Source organism: Urocitellus parryii, chromosome X, assembly GCF_045843805.1.
Source record: "Urocitellus parryii isolate mUroPar1 chromosome X, mUroPar1.hap1, whole genome shotgun sequence".
NCBI classification, from domain to species: domain Eukaryota; kingdom Metazoa; phylum Chordata; class Mammalia; order Rodentia; family Sciuridae; genus Urocitellus; species Urocitellus parryii.
This window is the reverse complement of record NC_135547.1, coordinates 58,776,242-58,793,042: the sequence shown is the minus strand read 5'-3', so window position 1 is coordinate 58,793,042 and position 16,801 is coordinate 58,776,242.

Here is a 16,801-nt window from a genome sequence, read left to right as displayed (position 1 = left end):
TGGAAAACTGACTTCAAAATTCTCTAATTCATGATTTCTTCAATTCTGGAGTTTTTCTTAAACAGTTGCCCACCAACACAGATTATGTTTTGACTTTTTAATACTCTAAGGATATGTAATTTAGCAATCATTCCGTAATTTAAAAAATGATATCAGGTCAACTGGTATTTGTAATTCTAAGCCTCTTTATCAGAAAAATATATGTTGAAGCTACTATATTTTATTTCCTTTTCTTTTATGAGATGGTCAGTCAGGTGCAGCTACAAAAGGAGACACAGGAGAGGCTCCAGAAAACAATATCTATTATCTCACAGGTCCTAGGGACAGAAGGCATCCCATATCACTCAGGGACACATACATAAGAAAGACACCAAGGTTGGCAGGAGGCAGGAGGCAAGAGCAAGGGGAAGGTTTAGGCCATAGCCTTTACTGGGGATTCTTCTGGAAAGATAAGGAAGGGTGAACAGTTTAGGATTAACTAGTTTGAACAATTGTGACAGGCTTGAGCTATAGGTGTGGTTTCTAGTTGTCTGGTACTTTGCCCTAGGATGATGCGGGTAGAATAATGTTGTTCCTTGGAGTACACCAACCAGATAGAGGTGGTAGGCCTCTGAATTGGGTCCCTTTGTATATAAAGGACATTGCTACAGTTGGGACTTTGGGGCACATTACAGATCCAATGTGTTGAAGGCTTGATCCACAGCCTGTGGAGCGATTGTGAGATGGTGGAACTTTTAGGAGGTGGAGCCTGGTGGAAGGAAATTAAGTCATTGAGGTCATCCCCCTCGAAAAGGACTGGGGCATCCTGGACATCTATTCTCTTTGCTTCCTGGCCACCATGAGGTAAACAGCTTTTGTCTACATTATGTGCTCCCTGCCATGATATTGTTCTTTTCCCTAGGACCAGAAGCAATGGGGCCAAGTGACTTTGAACTGAAACCTCTGAAATCATGAACCAAACAAATCTTTTTGTCACAGTGATGGAAAGTTGATTAACAGGCACCTTCTGCCTACACCCTTAAGGTAGCAAGAATTAGTTAACTCTAGGAAGGGCAGTCTCTGCAACCAAAAAGGTGTTTTGTTTTTTTTTTAAAAGACATCAAAAGAGCATAATACACACACACACACACACACACACACACACACCACATATTACCATGACTATTCATTTTAATAGAAGGAACTAATCTAAAATGATTAAGCCTTTGCTTATGGTAGTCAACTAAGTTTTTTCCCCTACTTCCTTATGTTTTAATTTTATGTAATAGAAAACAGAAACATGTATATATGCACATATATATAAGCATACATATTTTATATATATATATTTCATATTGAAACATACATTTTAAAAAAATTCCCCATCTTTTGGGGTTACATTTTGAAAATTTTTTAAAGTATATTTTTAGATGTTGAAGGACCTTTATTTTATTTATTTATTTATATGTGGTTGCAGAGGATTGAACCCAGTGCCTCACATATGCTAGACAAGTGCTCTATCACTGAGCCACAACCCCAGCCCTTGAAAAGATTTTTATAACCAAAGAATTTTAAAATTTAGATTTTGTTTTGTTTGTAGTGCTGGGGATAAAACCTAGGGTTTCACACATGATATGCACATGCTATACCACTGAACTACATCCTTGGTCCCTGAATTTATAATGCAACTATATCCCCCCCAATATGAGTAAATGGCGACAGCATCTACCCGTTATCTAAGCCAGAAACCAGAGTTCTCTTATTCCTGTTTTAACTGCCTAAAAGGTAGATTTCCACCTGTATATCTTTTTAATTTTTTTGTACTGGGTATTAAACACAGGGGTGCTTAACTACTGAGCCACTTCCCCAACCCTTTTTTATATTTTATTTAGAGACAGTCTTGCTGAGTTGCTTAGGGCCTTGTTACGTTGCTGAGGCTGGCTAGCTTTGAACTCGCAATCCTCCTGTCTTAGCCTCCCAAGCTGCTAGGATTACAGGCATGCACCACTGCACCTGGCTCCACCTGGTTATTTCCTCTAAATACTCCAAACTCAATGTATTCAATGTTGAGTCCTTTCTTTTCCCTGAACCTGTTCTTCCTCCTCTATTCCTATTCTTAATGAATATACCAGTCTACAGAGTCATTGGAGTGAGAAGCCTAGGAATGATCTGAATTATCCTGTACTATTGCCCTCATCTAATTTATCATCAAATTGCCAACCCTGCAGGCTATAATCATTTCTCGCCAGATTTTTATTGCAAAAGTCATCTTTCCAACTGATGTTGTTTATGTCCACTCCTTATCCCCTTCTATTCCGAAAATTCTCTACAGCCTGGGTTATTTTTCTCTAAAATGAACATTGCATTATGTTTCTCCATTGCTTTCAAAATCTGTCATTGGCTTATTACTATTTTTAAAATAAAGTACTAAACTCCTTTATGAACCTAAAAAGCCACTTCATAATCTAGGGAGCCTCATTTCTCTGTACACATTGAATAACTTTTCCTAAAAGGACAAATTTCTTCCATTTTGGTCCTTTTAAAATTCTGTTTCCTGGCTGGGTGTGGTTGCACATGCGTGTAATACCAGCAACTCAGGAGGCTGAGGCAGGAGGATCATGAGTTCAAACCAGCCCCAGCAACTTAATGAGGCCCTAAGCAACTTAGCAAGACACTGTCTCAAATAAAAAAATAAATAAAATGGGTAGGGATATAGATTTAAAAGACCAACAACAACAAAAAACTGTTTCCTCAACTTTTTTTCCTTACCTCTTCTGGATATTTTTCTTTGAAGGGATATCTAGTGGATGGATAAATACAGGATTGGTTATGGACAATTTCCTTCCTCATTATTTTGTTATTTTATATCCTGTTAGCTCATTTTAGAATTGAGCTTTCATCAATTTTATTATGAAAAATTTCAGGCATAAAAGAAAATTGAAAGATGAGTACAACAAGCCATAAATCTGCCACCAAGATTCAATAAATGTTAACATGGTGTGTTAATATAACATGTGTAAATTTTTTTAATATTACATTTTTAATTGTAGATGGACACAGTACCTTTATTTATTTATTAATGTGGTGCTGAGAATCGAACCCAGTGCATCACATATGCTAGGCAAACGCTCTACCACTGAGCTACAACCCCAGCCCTGAGTAAATGTTTTTCAATAAACCATTTGAAAGTGAATTTATAAGTACCTTGACACTTAACTTTTAAATACCTCATCATCTTGTAAGCATAAAGACATTTTTGTACATAACCATAACAACATAAGCCCAGCTAAGAAAATTAACAAGTTCTCAGCACTTGTTACCGAGAAAATATGTAGTCCATTGCTTCATAAAGTGTGATCTAGACTACCTTGTGGTTCACAGATATGATGGAGTTTGCACTAGAGTTTCTATCAGAGTACAACATTCTTCATCCAGAAAGTCATTACAAGAAGAAAGCAGTTAAAGTAACCAGTATACTTAATAGCATGGTTTATTTACATGCATGACCTGGCTGAGTAGGTGTATATTCAATTTCCCCCCAAAAGTCTTTCATGGCCAATTCATTCTTTGTATTTGGTTGTGTCTTTTCAGTCTTTTCAAATCTAGTACATTCTCCCCATCTTTTTAATTTTCATGGCACTGGCAATTGAACCCAGGAGCACTTTATCACCAATCTACAACCCCAACCCTTTCTATTTTTAATTCTGATACAGGGTCTCATTAAGTTGCTGAGCATCTTGCAAAGTTGCTGAGGCTGACCATGAATTTGTGATCCACCTGCCTCATTCTCCTGAATCACTCTTCGTGGCACTGACTTCTGGAGAACCAGGCCTGTCCCATGTTATGGATTTGTTTGACCATAGTCTAAAAACTATCCTGGTTTGCCTTGGACTCTTGCCATTTTGAGCAAGCACTAATTCTGCATCTGGGGAATCCCATTAGTCTTGGGTAAATCAGGATGGTTTGTTTTCTTATGGGGTTTTTAATTCCTTCTTCCAACCCATGAATTTCTTGTAAACTGGAAATTAGGTCAAATTGCTTGATTAGATCCAGATTAGAATATTTTTGATAATATCTATAATTATGTGTGTGTGGAACTGAAAATGGAACCCAGGGCCTAGCAGTTGTTACACGAGCCATATACCCAGCCCTGTTTTTTTTTGTTTTTTTTTTTCCTGGTACGGGGGTGGGGGGGGGAACAGGAGCACTTGACCACTGATCCACGTCCCCCAACTGGTACCTTGCAACTGGTACTTGCAACACTCCTGTTTCCAACAACCTCTTAGCTAAAGATTTTAGCATCCATTTATTACTATTTTTTTTTTTTTTAGTTTTTAAAATTTTCTGATAGTAATTTAATTGGGAGTTGTACAATCTTGATTTCCTAAATCAGTCATTCACTGTTTATAGCTGATATTCTACTGTAAAAACGAGCTTTTCCTTATCTATAGGGCATTAACTAGTTTCTTCAAAAAGGCAAGGGAAGTGTATATAATCCTTTCCATTTAAATACAAATTTTCATAGAAAAAAGAAGTTCATATATCATTGCCAATTATGGCAGTTTTTTAAAATATCACTTGTATTTCTTATTTAATTTCAGTGTTATGTATTCAGCTTCTTTAATTTTGGTCCTGGGGGTTGAACTTGGGGGCACTCAACCACTGAGCCCCATTCCAGTCCTATTTTATATTTTATTAGAGACAGGGTCTCACTGAGTTGCTCAGTGCCTTGGCTTTTGCTGAGGCTGGCTTTGAACTCCAATCCTCCTGCCTCAGCCTCCTGAGCTGTGGGATTACAGGCATGTGCCACTGTGCCCAGCTATTCAGCTCATTTTCTTTGCTCAAATTTTTTTCCAGTTTGGCCAGGGAGAATCCCTTTAGGCTGGTTCCCATTTCCTTTAGACATGGCTTCATTGGTCTTTGAACCCATCCTTAGATTTTGGCACAAGATTCCCAGGCTCATTGTGCATTTTTCCTGCCCTAGTCCTGGAACCAGCCATTTCCAATGAGCCCTGGTTCCTTTTAATGTACAATTATATTTAGAAACCAAGATCCAGATGCTGGGTTTTTCAGGCAAAATCTAATCTTGTAGTACTGTATTCTAATATGTGAGATGTATGATCTTCCTGTAAAATATCTAGTCTATAGCAATGGATTGTTCACTTAACAGCACATTAGTATCACCTAGAGAATAATGAAAAAATACCAATGCCTGGGTCCCAGATATCCCAATTTAATTGGTTTGGGGAAGGGCTCAGGCACCAGTATTTTTGAAATGCACCCCCTACCCCAAGATTCTAATGTGCAGTCAACGATGAGAATCAGTGATTTAGGTTGGGCTTTAAGTGTGGTCTCTGGACTAGCAGCTTTAGCATAACTTGGGTGCTTATTACAGATATTATCAAGCTCCAACTTAGCTAAATCAAACATTGGGGTTGGGGCCCAGCAGTCTGTTTTAACATGCTCTATAGGTGTTTGTGATACATACTCAAGTTTGAGAACCACTGGTTTATAGCAATTGTTCTCAGCCTTGTTTGCACACTCTAATCATCTGAGGACTTTTTTTTTTAAGTACCAGGAATTGAACCCAGGGGTGCTTTACTACTGAGCTACATCCTCTGTCCATTTTATTTTGAAACAGGTTCTCACTAAATTGCTTAGAGCCTTGCTAAGTTGCAGAGGCTGCTTTTGAATGTGTGATCCTCCTGCCTCAGCTTCCTGAGTCTCTGGGATTACAGGCCTGTTCCACCGTGCCCTGCTCCTGAGGACCTTTTAAAACAGATTCCTAAGCATCATTGCCTCAGAGGTTCTGATTTAATTCATTTTGGGTATGACCTACTATCACTAAAGTTTCTGTCTTCACACTCAATGTCTGGTGTGATGAGAAAAAGTGCACATAAAATTGTAGGTTTAAAAAAGAAAAGACAAGACAAGAAAACAGGCTGGGCACAGTGGTGCATGCCTATAATCTCAGCAGCTCAGGAGCCTGGGGCAGGAAGATAGCTAGTTCAAAGCCAGCCTCAGCAAAAGCGAGGCACTAAGCAACTCAGTGAGTTGTCTGTAAATAAAATACAAAATAGGGCTGGGGATGTGACTCAGTGGCAGAGCACCCCTGAGAGTTCAGTCCCAGGTACTAAAAAAAAAAAAAAAAGTGATTTGTAGGTCAAATATCTTGTCTGCTTCTTCCTCCTCTAGACTTTACAGTCCTTTGTAAAGATTTTCATCCCTTTTAAGCATTTACTTTTCCCTTGCTTCATATAATTGTTTAGGTTATTGTGGTAGAAAGTGGGGATTAGGTACCATCAGTTGCAAGTAATTCTAGCTAAGCCATAAAATTAACCCTCAAACACACAAGGGAAATGTGAGCTCACTTAAAGTAGGATAGTTTTTTAAGGGTTTACTCTCAACCTATTTCCTTTTTTACTGCTTCTCCTTAGACTCATCTTAGAGTTACCATGAGTGCCAATTTTGCCATTGCCTTTATGTCATGTTTGGAGTTTCATTTAGCACAGTGGTTCCCAGTCTTAGCATATTGAAATCATCTGTAGAGCTTTAAAAACATCTCACAGTTTCTGGGACTTGAGCCTTACCCCCAGACATTCTTATTTAATTGGCCTAGAGTGGGGCCCAGGCATCTTGATCTTTAAGAGTTCCCAAGGTGATTCTAATGTGCAGTCATGATTGTGATCCTTTGATTAGGGCTTGGTTGCCAAAATTGTCTGCGCCTTAAAATCCTCCAGGATTTTTTCCCCCAAACTTCAAAGCCCAGGCCATACCCAGATTAAATGATCACAATCTCTGGGGGTGGGACACAGGCATTGATGATTTCAATGTGCAGCCAGCATTGAGAACCACAGTGTCAGAGTCTCTGATAATGCCATTTGATTGGGGACTGAAAAGGAAAAGAGAATGACTGTCATTTGCTGAGATTTTAGTTTTCCAACCTTTCACCTTTAAGATCACATTGTAATTTATAACTTACAGGATCATTAGCCATTTTTCTAAGAAATATAATTCAAAATGGCATGCCAGTAAAGTGCAGTCATGAACCAATTGAAGCTCCCTTAGAGCTCACCAATTAATGCCAAGTGCAAAAGGACAGTTGAAATGAAATATAACTATTATGTGTGAGACTTTAAATTCTTCCATCAGTGTATGTGTTTCTACATTGTAGTTCTCATTGTTTCTCCTCAAAGGAGACTAAGCTAGGTGGCAATGCCTACACATGGTCCACAGCCATATAATGAAGGAACATGTAAATATCCTTAAATCCATTTATAACTGTTAGGGATCCTTGAGAAATTTGGAGGTCATAGACCTTAGATCTGAGGACCTGAACAGGGAATTTAAATATTTCAATAATTATTCATAATTTGCATCTTCTGATCACTTTTAACCAAGCCAAGGAATACTTGAGAGCAAGATGGGGGTGGGTTGTATTATACTCAGCTATTAAATAGTCTCTCTTCCATTGGTGCTGTAATGATTGATAGGATAAGGACTTTATTTTGGTTTCTCTTGTATCTCTGACATCAGCATAGTAACTGAAATGTAGTAGATATTCATAGAGGTGGTGTAGCATGGTGGTCATTGGGGGCTGGGGTTGTGGCTCAGCAGTGGTACAGTGCTTGCCTAGCATGTGCAAGGCACTGGGTTCGATCCTCAGCACCACATAAAAAAATAAATAAAGGTATTGTATCCAACCAGAACTGAAAAAAAATATATTAAAAAGAACATCACTGGGATTTGACTGGGCTCAAACCTGGCTCTACCACTTATATGTTGTATGACCTTGGACAAGTTACTTAACCTCTTCAACTCTGTTACCCACACCTCTCCATGTAAAATAAATGATCATAGTATAGATTCTCCTTGATTTATGGGGTTCCATCTCTTTTTCCCCCTGATACTGGGGATTGAGCCCAGGGGTGCTTGACACTGAGCCGCATCCCAAGCCCTTTTATTTTTTATTTTGAGACAGGGTCTTACTAAATTGCTGAGGCTGGCTTTGAACTTGTGGTCCTCCTGCCTCAGCCTCACTAGTCATTTGGATTATATAGGTGTTTGTCGTCATGCCCAATTGATGGGGTTCTGTTTCTATAAACCCATTATAAAATGCATTTAATTCGTCTAACCTATTGAACATCATAGCTTACCAATGCAGTGCATTGTAGAATATTTGGTTGTTTACCTTTGTGATGGTATGGCTGACTGGGAGCTTCCCAGCATCACTTAGAGTATGGAACTGCATATCCCAGGTCTGGGAAAAGATCTTGACTCAAAATTTGAAATGCTGTTTCTAATGATTGCACATCACTTTTGTACCATGATAAGTTGAGAAATTAAGCCAAACACTGAAAATTGCTACTTAATTTCAGGCAAATAAAACTAAACACATTGGAAAGAGTCCTTTCCCTGTTGGTGTGGGTGTTGCTCAGCATTTATGTTATAGTTAAATATCAGAGCTTCAGTGCAAAGTTTAAGTACAATTTGAAGAAAAATGAAGCATAGAAAACAGGGAAGGCCACCCCTCTCAATTTGTCATCTTCATAATATTAGTTGCTAAAAATAGCCCACTTGTCAAATCCCTTTGTACTACTATGAGAGGTGTTAATGTAAGACATGTTTTCTGAAAATAGCTGTGATAAGGTGTCATGGATTAAGGGATTTGGTATAGAAGTGATGGAGTTCCTTCTAGGTGCAATAGCTCAGCCTCATAAATTGCTCAGAACACCTACTGGTTCACCCTTTAACCTCCTGAGAGGAAATTTGTTTCTGCCTGGGCGAGAGTTTAAAAGCTAAACATACTGTAAACACTGCATGCAATCCTGAATTAGATCCTGAACAGAAAAAAGATACTGGTGGAAAAATTGAAATCTGAATAAAGTCAGTAGTAACTAGTATTATAGTAATGTTAATGGTAGTTTTTTAAAAAATATTTTTAGCTGTAGTGGACACAATATCTTATAATGTGGTGCTGAGAATCAAATCCATTGCCTCACACATGCTATGCAAGCACTGTACCACTGAGCCATAACCCCAGCCCTAATGTGATAGTTTTGATCAATATATCAGGTAGGTAGATTGTTCCCATTAGGGAAAGCTAGGTAAAGGGTATACAGAAACTCTCTGTACTTTATTTACAACATTTCAGTGAGTCTAAAATCTATTTCAAATGCAGAGTTTAAAAAAAAAAAAAAAACTTGCCAAGTGCGGTGGTGCACACCTGTAGGGAGGCTGAGACAGGAGGATGGTGAGTTCAAAGCCAGCCTCAGCAATGGTGAAGCGCTGACCAACTCAGTGAAACCCTGTCTCTAAATAAAATACAAAAAGTAGGGCTGGGGATGTGGTTCAGTGGTTGAGTGCTCCCGAGTTCAATCCCTGGTACCAAAATACTAAACATACTGATTGAAAAGTAATTCTCAGGTCTACATCGGTATTGAGGCCAGGGCTCCAGGGAGATCATTTTACTCATCCAGATACCCAGATATGTGCTATATGGTTGACTATGTACTATCTGGGATAGGGTGATGAGGGGGGTAGTGTATAAGCTTTTACAAATAAGGGACTTTAATCAGTCTATCGGGGGTGGGAATAGTTCCTTTTTCCAGAATAAGCAAGCACATTCAAAAACATAGCAGCCTGACTTTAAAAGATGTCTAGATATAAGGCACTTTTTTTTTTTTTGTTACTGAGAATTAAACCCAGGGGTGCTGAGCTAAATCCCCAGGCCTTTTAAAATTTATTTTAATTATTATTATTATTGTACTGGTACTTGGGATTGAACCCAGGGGCATTTAACCACTGAGCCACATTCCCAGCCTTTTTTCTTTTTCTTTTTCTTTTTTTTTTTTTTTAAGGCTGGCCTCACTCTTGTGATCCTCTTGTCTTACTTAGCCTACCAACCCACTAAAATTACATGTGTGTGCCACTGTGCCTGCCCAAATATATTAAACTCCCATCTTGGTGTTGTTTGGTTGGCTGTGGTCATGGAAGGAATTTCTCATTGTAGTGCCAATCCTAAACTGGCAACTGTGTTCTGGTAGGTTCCCTGAGCCTAATAAGGGAGGGGGAAAGGACCAATCCAAAGCACTAGCCCCCTAGGCATTCAATTCTTCTTTACTCCCTGAATCAAATCATCTGTGGAGTTAACTCCTAAACTAGCTAAAAGGTTGTAATCCAATGTGATCAGCAAGACAATTTTCTTGGGGGGAAAAGAAGTACTATTAAAAACATTGCAGGAGTGGTATGGAATCTAAAATAGCTATGTGCTCTTTATTCTCTTAAGTTCTTGAGAAGTGTAGTTTTATAGGTATGCTTTACATAGTTGTAATCAGCATATATACCTGTCTTATTCTTCTGTTTTCTGCTATTTTAGCATCAGAGGTCTATTTTAGTTGCTGGAAGTGGCCAACTAGTTTGAATGTGGGACCACATGGGATTCTTGAGTCATCAGCATACAGCATAGTCTGAGTGCTTTGTTAACATTACTCTGCCCACCACCCCACAGCAAGAGCCTTGCAGGCCCCTTTGACCTGAGCTGGGTACTTCCTGGGCACAGGAAGAAGTACAAAGACCTCTGACTCCCCTTACCCTGAGCTGATATTATCCATGTGCCCATGGTAGAAAATATCTGCAGCTCTCTTTCTTGTCTGGGACAACAATGCCACTTTTATCTTCCACAGAGCTTGAAGTGAGTGAATAGGCAAGGGGAGTGGGGAGGATGGATGCTTACAGCTGAAGGAATAAGGTGCAGAGCAGGGATGCCATAGTTCTTCTAGATGCATCTGTGAAAATGAAGTGGGATGAGGGGATGATTGATTTCAAGTTCTGGAAAGTTGATTAGCAGCTCTCATTCTCTACCTGCCTTCCTGTTAGAAATACAAGTTTTATGAGCCCAATAAAGGGCTTGTAAGTTTGAGTAACAAAATAGGGAGTCCAGGTTTGATCCCTAACCTAGCCACGGCCAGTGACACCTTGTGGTTAAGAACACCAGTTGACAGGATTCTCCTGAGAAGATTGATGTTATATTTGGTGCATTCAAAAATTGTCTCGCTAGTAGCAACTGCCTTGCAGATGAATGCTTCAGAGAGGTTGCTGGGAGGGAAGAATCACATCCAAAGCACAGGTGGTATGGTTCAAGCACCCAAAGTTCTGGGGTATTTATAGCTAGGTTAGCTATAGCTGGTTTCCATGCTCCAACCCTAAATAATCAGTTTCTTTTTATTTTCATTTTTGTGATGCTGGGATTTGAACCCAGGGCCTTGTGCATGCCAGGTCACTATTCTTTCTTAACTTCTTTTGTGTGCTAACTATATGATCCATGCTCTGCAGTTTGTAGAATTCTTAGAAGCCCTGCCAACAGGGTATTACTGGTAGATAGAATCAATACGTGAGTGAATGGGGATCGGAGTTCAGGAGTTGAAAACCACTCAGACAGAAGGAGCCCTGTACCGATTCACAATGAATTTTCTAGTAAGAAAGCCCAGGTCTGTTGTTTTTATTGTTATTGTTTTTGATACGGGGGATTGAACCCAGGGTGCTTAACCACTAAGCCCCATCCACAGCCCTCTTTTTGTGTTTTGAGACAGGGTCTCACTAAGTTGCTTAGGGCTTTTCCAAGTTGCTGAGGTTGGTCTTGAACTTGTAATCTTCCTGCCTCAGGCTCCTGAGTCTGGAATTACAGGTTCAAGCCAGTGTGTCCAGCCCAGGTCTGTTTTTAAAGACAATATGCACAAGTACTTGGACCTATGTGGGGCTTATTGAAACCACATAGGTCAGGGCCATGTGCTCCTCTGACAGGAGCTAGGCCCTAAAATCCTGGAAGAAGACATTGACAACTGAAGAAGAGAAAACCCCAAGGCAACCATCTTTTCCTTTTAAGAAAATTTGCCTTCCTGGCTCAAGAAACTATCCTTATCTTGGTCCCTAGGCTGCTGCAGATACACAGATTTGTAAAACATCTTGGGCAGTTAGGATTCTCAAAGAGGGGAAAATGGAAGGTGGTGGTTATAATTACCCTATATTTTCTCTTCTTTGTCTTTTAATTATATTCACAAAATAAAATATAAGACATCCCTCTTTGGGTTGTTCTCTACAGAAAAGGGGATACATTTTGAAATAAAACTTTGTGTTACTGGTCTTGAACCCAGGACCTTGCACATACTAGTCAAGCATTCTATCACTGAGCCACAACCCCAGTGGGCTGACCCCACCCCCTTTTTAAAATTCTGATACAGGGTCTCAATAAGTTGCTGAGGCTGGTCTCCAACTTGTGATCCTCCTGCCTCAGCCTCCCCAGTAGCTGGAATTACAGACATTTGATACCATGTCTGTACAATACCATGGTTCTTAAGAAAATTGGATCATCCACATTTCTCCTTAGGCCATGTGTGCTTTTGAGGCAGGCATACTTTCTCAGTCAACAAAAGAGGGGAAGTGGGCAAGAAAAGGGGATGGGTGTATTCCCTATGAATATGGGCAGTGTAGAGAATTTAGGTTGAAAACCTCTAACAAAACTGAATTTCATCATATTGGTGCACTTCCCTTTATGCGATATATGTATGCCTAGGTATCAACCAAAATTTCCTACATACAATCTATAGTCTTAAAAAGTTACTTAAAAGAATAATCTCTATACAACCAGTACATGTTGATTCAAAATAAGAAAACTTTTTGAATGAATCTGAATTTTGTTGCTATAGGCTATTAATGTACTTTCCAAATCCCAGGCAGAAATAATGGCAACTCCTTCAGAGGCCTGTTTTAAAGTTTAAAGGGGAGAGTGTGGGGATATAGCTCAGATGGTGGAGTGATTGCTTCACATGCTCAAGGCCCTGGGTTCAATCCCCAGCAGCCCCACCCCCCCAAAAAAAAAGTTTAAAGGAGACAATTCATATAAAAATGTCTAGATAGCCTCTGGCACATCTTAGTAACTTGGTAAATATTAGCTACCAACCTATCATTTAGTGGAAGATCTTGGTCAGATCATTAGAAAGCTGTTTTTACTTTTAAAAGTAATTTAAAAGCTTTAATCCAGGCATGTGGTTTTGTTTTTGTTTTGGCAGTGCTGGAGATGGAACCCAGGACTTTGCACATGCCATACCATTGAGCTACATCTCCAGCCCCAGAATTATTCTTCAGTAGAAGTGTTTGCTTCCCTTGGTGAGAATGTTTATCAGCAGAATTCTCCAGTGACATTTATCAGGAAAACTAGAGAAAGTAGGTAGGTAGGCTTCTCAGCCTAAGACTCAGGGTACCTAGCATGGATATAGTATTTTGGGACAGGATGGGGGGATTTTTGAATAGTTTTGCCAGTGACCAACTATCATTTTGGGCATGTCACTTAACCTGTGTATACCCTAAGCTTTTCTTCTGTATAACAATGGGATTGAACTAGAGATTCTAAAATCTTCCTCTCAGCTCCATGACTAATAAGCTGAGTACAAAGCCAATCAGAGACCCTTGGAGACAAGAGCAAATGATGCAGTCTTAAACAGTGTCAGATCTTCCAAGTGAGGTTGTAAGATGGATCTTTCTGTGTCAGATTTCTGTCCCTCAAACAATTATGGATTAGTTGGTTTTTATTGCTTTGTAAAATGGTATAGAGTAGAGCTAAGACTGTGTTATAGAGTCAGACCTTGGTTTGAAAATCAATTCTGGTGCCTCCTAGTGGGTGCCATGGGTAATTATCTAAACTTTCTTAACATCAGTTTCTACCTCTGTAAAGTAATAATTATGTAACTTCATCCGCTTATGAGGATGAAAGACAATAATATATGTAAAGCACTTAGCCCTGGAAAAATGGAAGTGCTCAATCAACCATGTCTGCTATTGCTGCTCTTATTGGTATTAACATAATTTTTCTGATATGGGCATAGATATACTTCAGCATTTTTTCTTGGTTATAGCTTTCTTTTTTCCCCCAGTACTGGGGATCAAACCCAGAGCTCAAACACATGCTAGGCAGAGTTCTCTACTCCAGAGCTACATTCCCCAGCTCTATAGATTTCTCTCTTTGAAGGGAGGTTAAGAAAGGCATAAGTAAATCTTTCTGACCTGAAGTTGCTCTAAAGTCAGACAGGTCTGGATTCAATTCCTCGCTCTACTTTTTACAGTTTCCTCATCTGTAAAATGCAGTCAAGTGTAATGCCTACCTCCAAAGATAATCAATAAGATAATCAATGTGAAGCGCTTAGCACTTAGTGCTTTAAGTACCTCTGACGGGGGTTAGGCCCTAAAAGTCCTGGAAGAAGACCACCCTCTGTCCCAGCCTCACACTTTCTCCTATTCTCTCCCCTCTGTCCTTCATTTAAGATGTACTAACACAGGCTTTTCCCAGATATCCACACTTAGTGTAGTGTGTATTCACACTTAGTGTAGTGTGACTGACATCGAGAAGGTACTCAATAAATGTTGGCTATGGTACTCATAATGAAAGTAATGATAGAAATAATAGTAAAAACTACTACCACCACCACCACCCTTGGGATACAGGGTTGAATTTATTTAGTTGGTAAGAGAGGCATCAGTTGCCGTCCCTGAAGAGACAGCAAAGAAATGTTGGGCTTATCAGATAGTGGCTAGCACTTGAAAACCAAGTTGTTTTCTTGGAGGTGTGACTTAAAATGATTCAGTAGAGCATAATTCTCAACAAAAAGATTCTATTTATTTTGCCATCCCCTTGACGTGCAAGAACCTTAAAGGAAAAAATGTGATTCTAAAGTAACCCTGTACTTCTGACAATCTATTTCAGTTAGTCACCCACGACATCTTGCCTGAAGCTTCAGTAGGAGCATCTGGGTATGAAAGATGTAAAGTCTCTGTTCTTCTTTGCCAAGTTGGTGTTCCTTCTCAAATGGACACCCCCTAACTTCTTGAGCCTCTTAGTGGGTGTAGGATTAATTTGCTGAGTATAATACAGACGTACAGGTATAATGGTGGTTCTCAAGGATGTGATGTTAGAGTAGGTGGACTTGTGCATGGTGGACTGATATTATCAAATAGAAGTTTAAAAAAACCTGAGTGTCCCTGCTGGTTCTGGTGATGAATCCGTTTGGTGAGGGAGGTATATTGAGATGTTTCTTTGGATTTCCCTCTGTTTTTCTCTTTTTTAATAGTCCTTTAAAAGCCTAATAAAAGAAAAGGTCAGTCACTGCAAGTAAAGCCAAGTGTCAGGTTTTCTTTCCTTCCCTGAACACTTAAGGGTAGGAGGGTGCAAGCCAGTTTCCGGGGGTGGGGGGTGGGGGTATACACTGCAACCCATGAGGTGCCCAGCTTCATGCTTTCTCCTACTCTCTCCCCTCTGCCCTTCATTTAAGGAGTACTAATACAGGAACCAAGGGTTTTTCCACAGGAATTTTTTCGTAACATCTCCCAGGTATCCATTTTCTTTTTTGCAGTAGGTTCTGAGGTTATAAAAATGAAAAGGGATTTCAATATTGGACAAAGATTTAGGGATAGTTGCTGATAATCTAGAAAGATATCCCTTCTCTTTTTTTAGATTCCTTCTGCTTTTTAAAATATTTATTTATTTTACTTATACACCTCTGTTTTTAATTATTTACTTTTACTTGGTCCTGAGGATTGAACCCAGGGCCTTGGAGGCACTAGGTGAGTGCTCTACTGCTGAGCCACAACCCCAGCCCTAGATTCCTTCTACTTAATTCTCATCCTTTCCCCTTTATCCGTGTCTTTGCCTTATTGGCTCTGGCTAAGTCCAGGTCCCTGGACTTCTGGGTATCCTGAAGGGCTAGATTCCTTTCAGAACTGAGGTGACATTGTAAGATTGACAGTTGACAGTTTTGAAGACTGGTCCCAAGGAAAAATAAGGAGTGGCCATTAATAACAGTGAGCCTTTAAGCCCTTACAGCTTTTTTTTTTTCAAATGTCTTTATTGTATTGGGAGGGATTATATCTGCTTATAAAAAAGAAAATTTTGAATAAAATGCAAATCCAAAGACTTGTTAATGTCACCCAGTACCTTATCCCTAGAGGAAAATCACTGCTCATTTTTGGTGTTACCTACCTCTCTCTCTCTCTCTCTCTGTCTGTCTCTCTCTCTCTCTCTCTCTCTCTCTCTCTCTCTCTCTCTCCCTCTCTCCCTCCCTCCCTCCCTCCCTCCCTACCTCCCTCCCTACACACATACACACACACACACACACATCACACATCACACTATGTATTCTAATCTATTCAATATTCTATTCAATATAAATAATGCTATTTTCCCAAAATGTCAGGTTGTGGAAAACTTTCCATGTCACATTTTTAATAGCATTTCATTATGTGGAGGTATCCTAATTTATTTAGCAATTTCCCATTGTTGGACACATAGTTTATTTCCAACCTTTAGCTGTTGTACACAATGCTGTGATTTAACATCCTTGAGCATACTTTCTTTTTGGTGGGGGGTACTTAAGTGATTATCTTTGGATGTAGCTGAAGAAATGAGACTATTGGGATCAAAGGGCTTCTACATTTTTTTTTTGTGGGAGGTACTGGGGATTGAACTTGGGGGCACTTGACCACTGAGCCACATCCCCAGGTCTATTTTGCATTTTATTTAGAGGTGGGGTCTCACTGAGTTGTTTAATGCCTTGCTAAATTGCTGAAGCGGCTTTGAACTCGAGATCCTCCTGCCTTAGCTTCCAGAACTCCTGGGGTTATAGGTGTGCGCCATGGCACCAGGCTAGGCTTCCACATTTTTAAAACTCCTTGATATATATATTGAGGGAAGATGGGAAATGGTCAAACTATCCTCCATAAAGATTTTACCAATTATATTTCCACCACTGAGAGTCAACCTTTAAGATATCCCTAT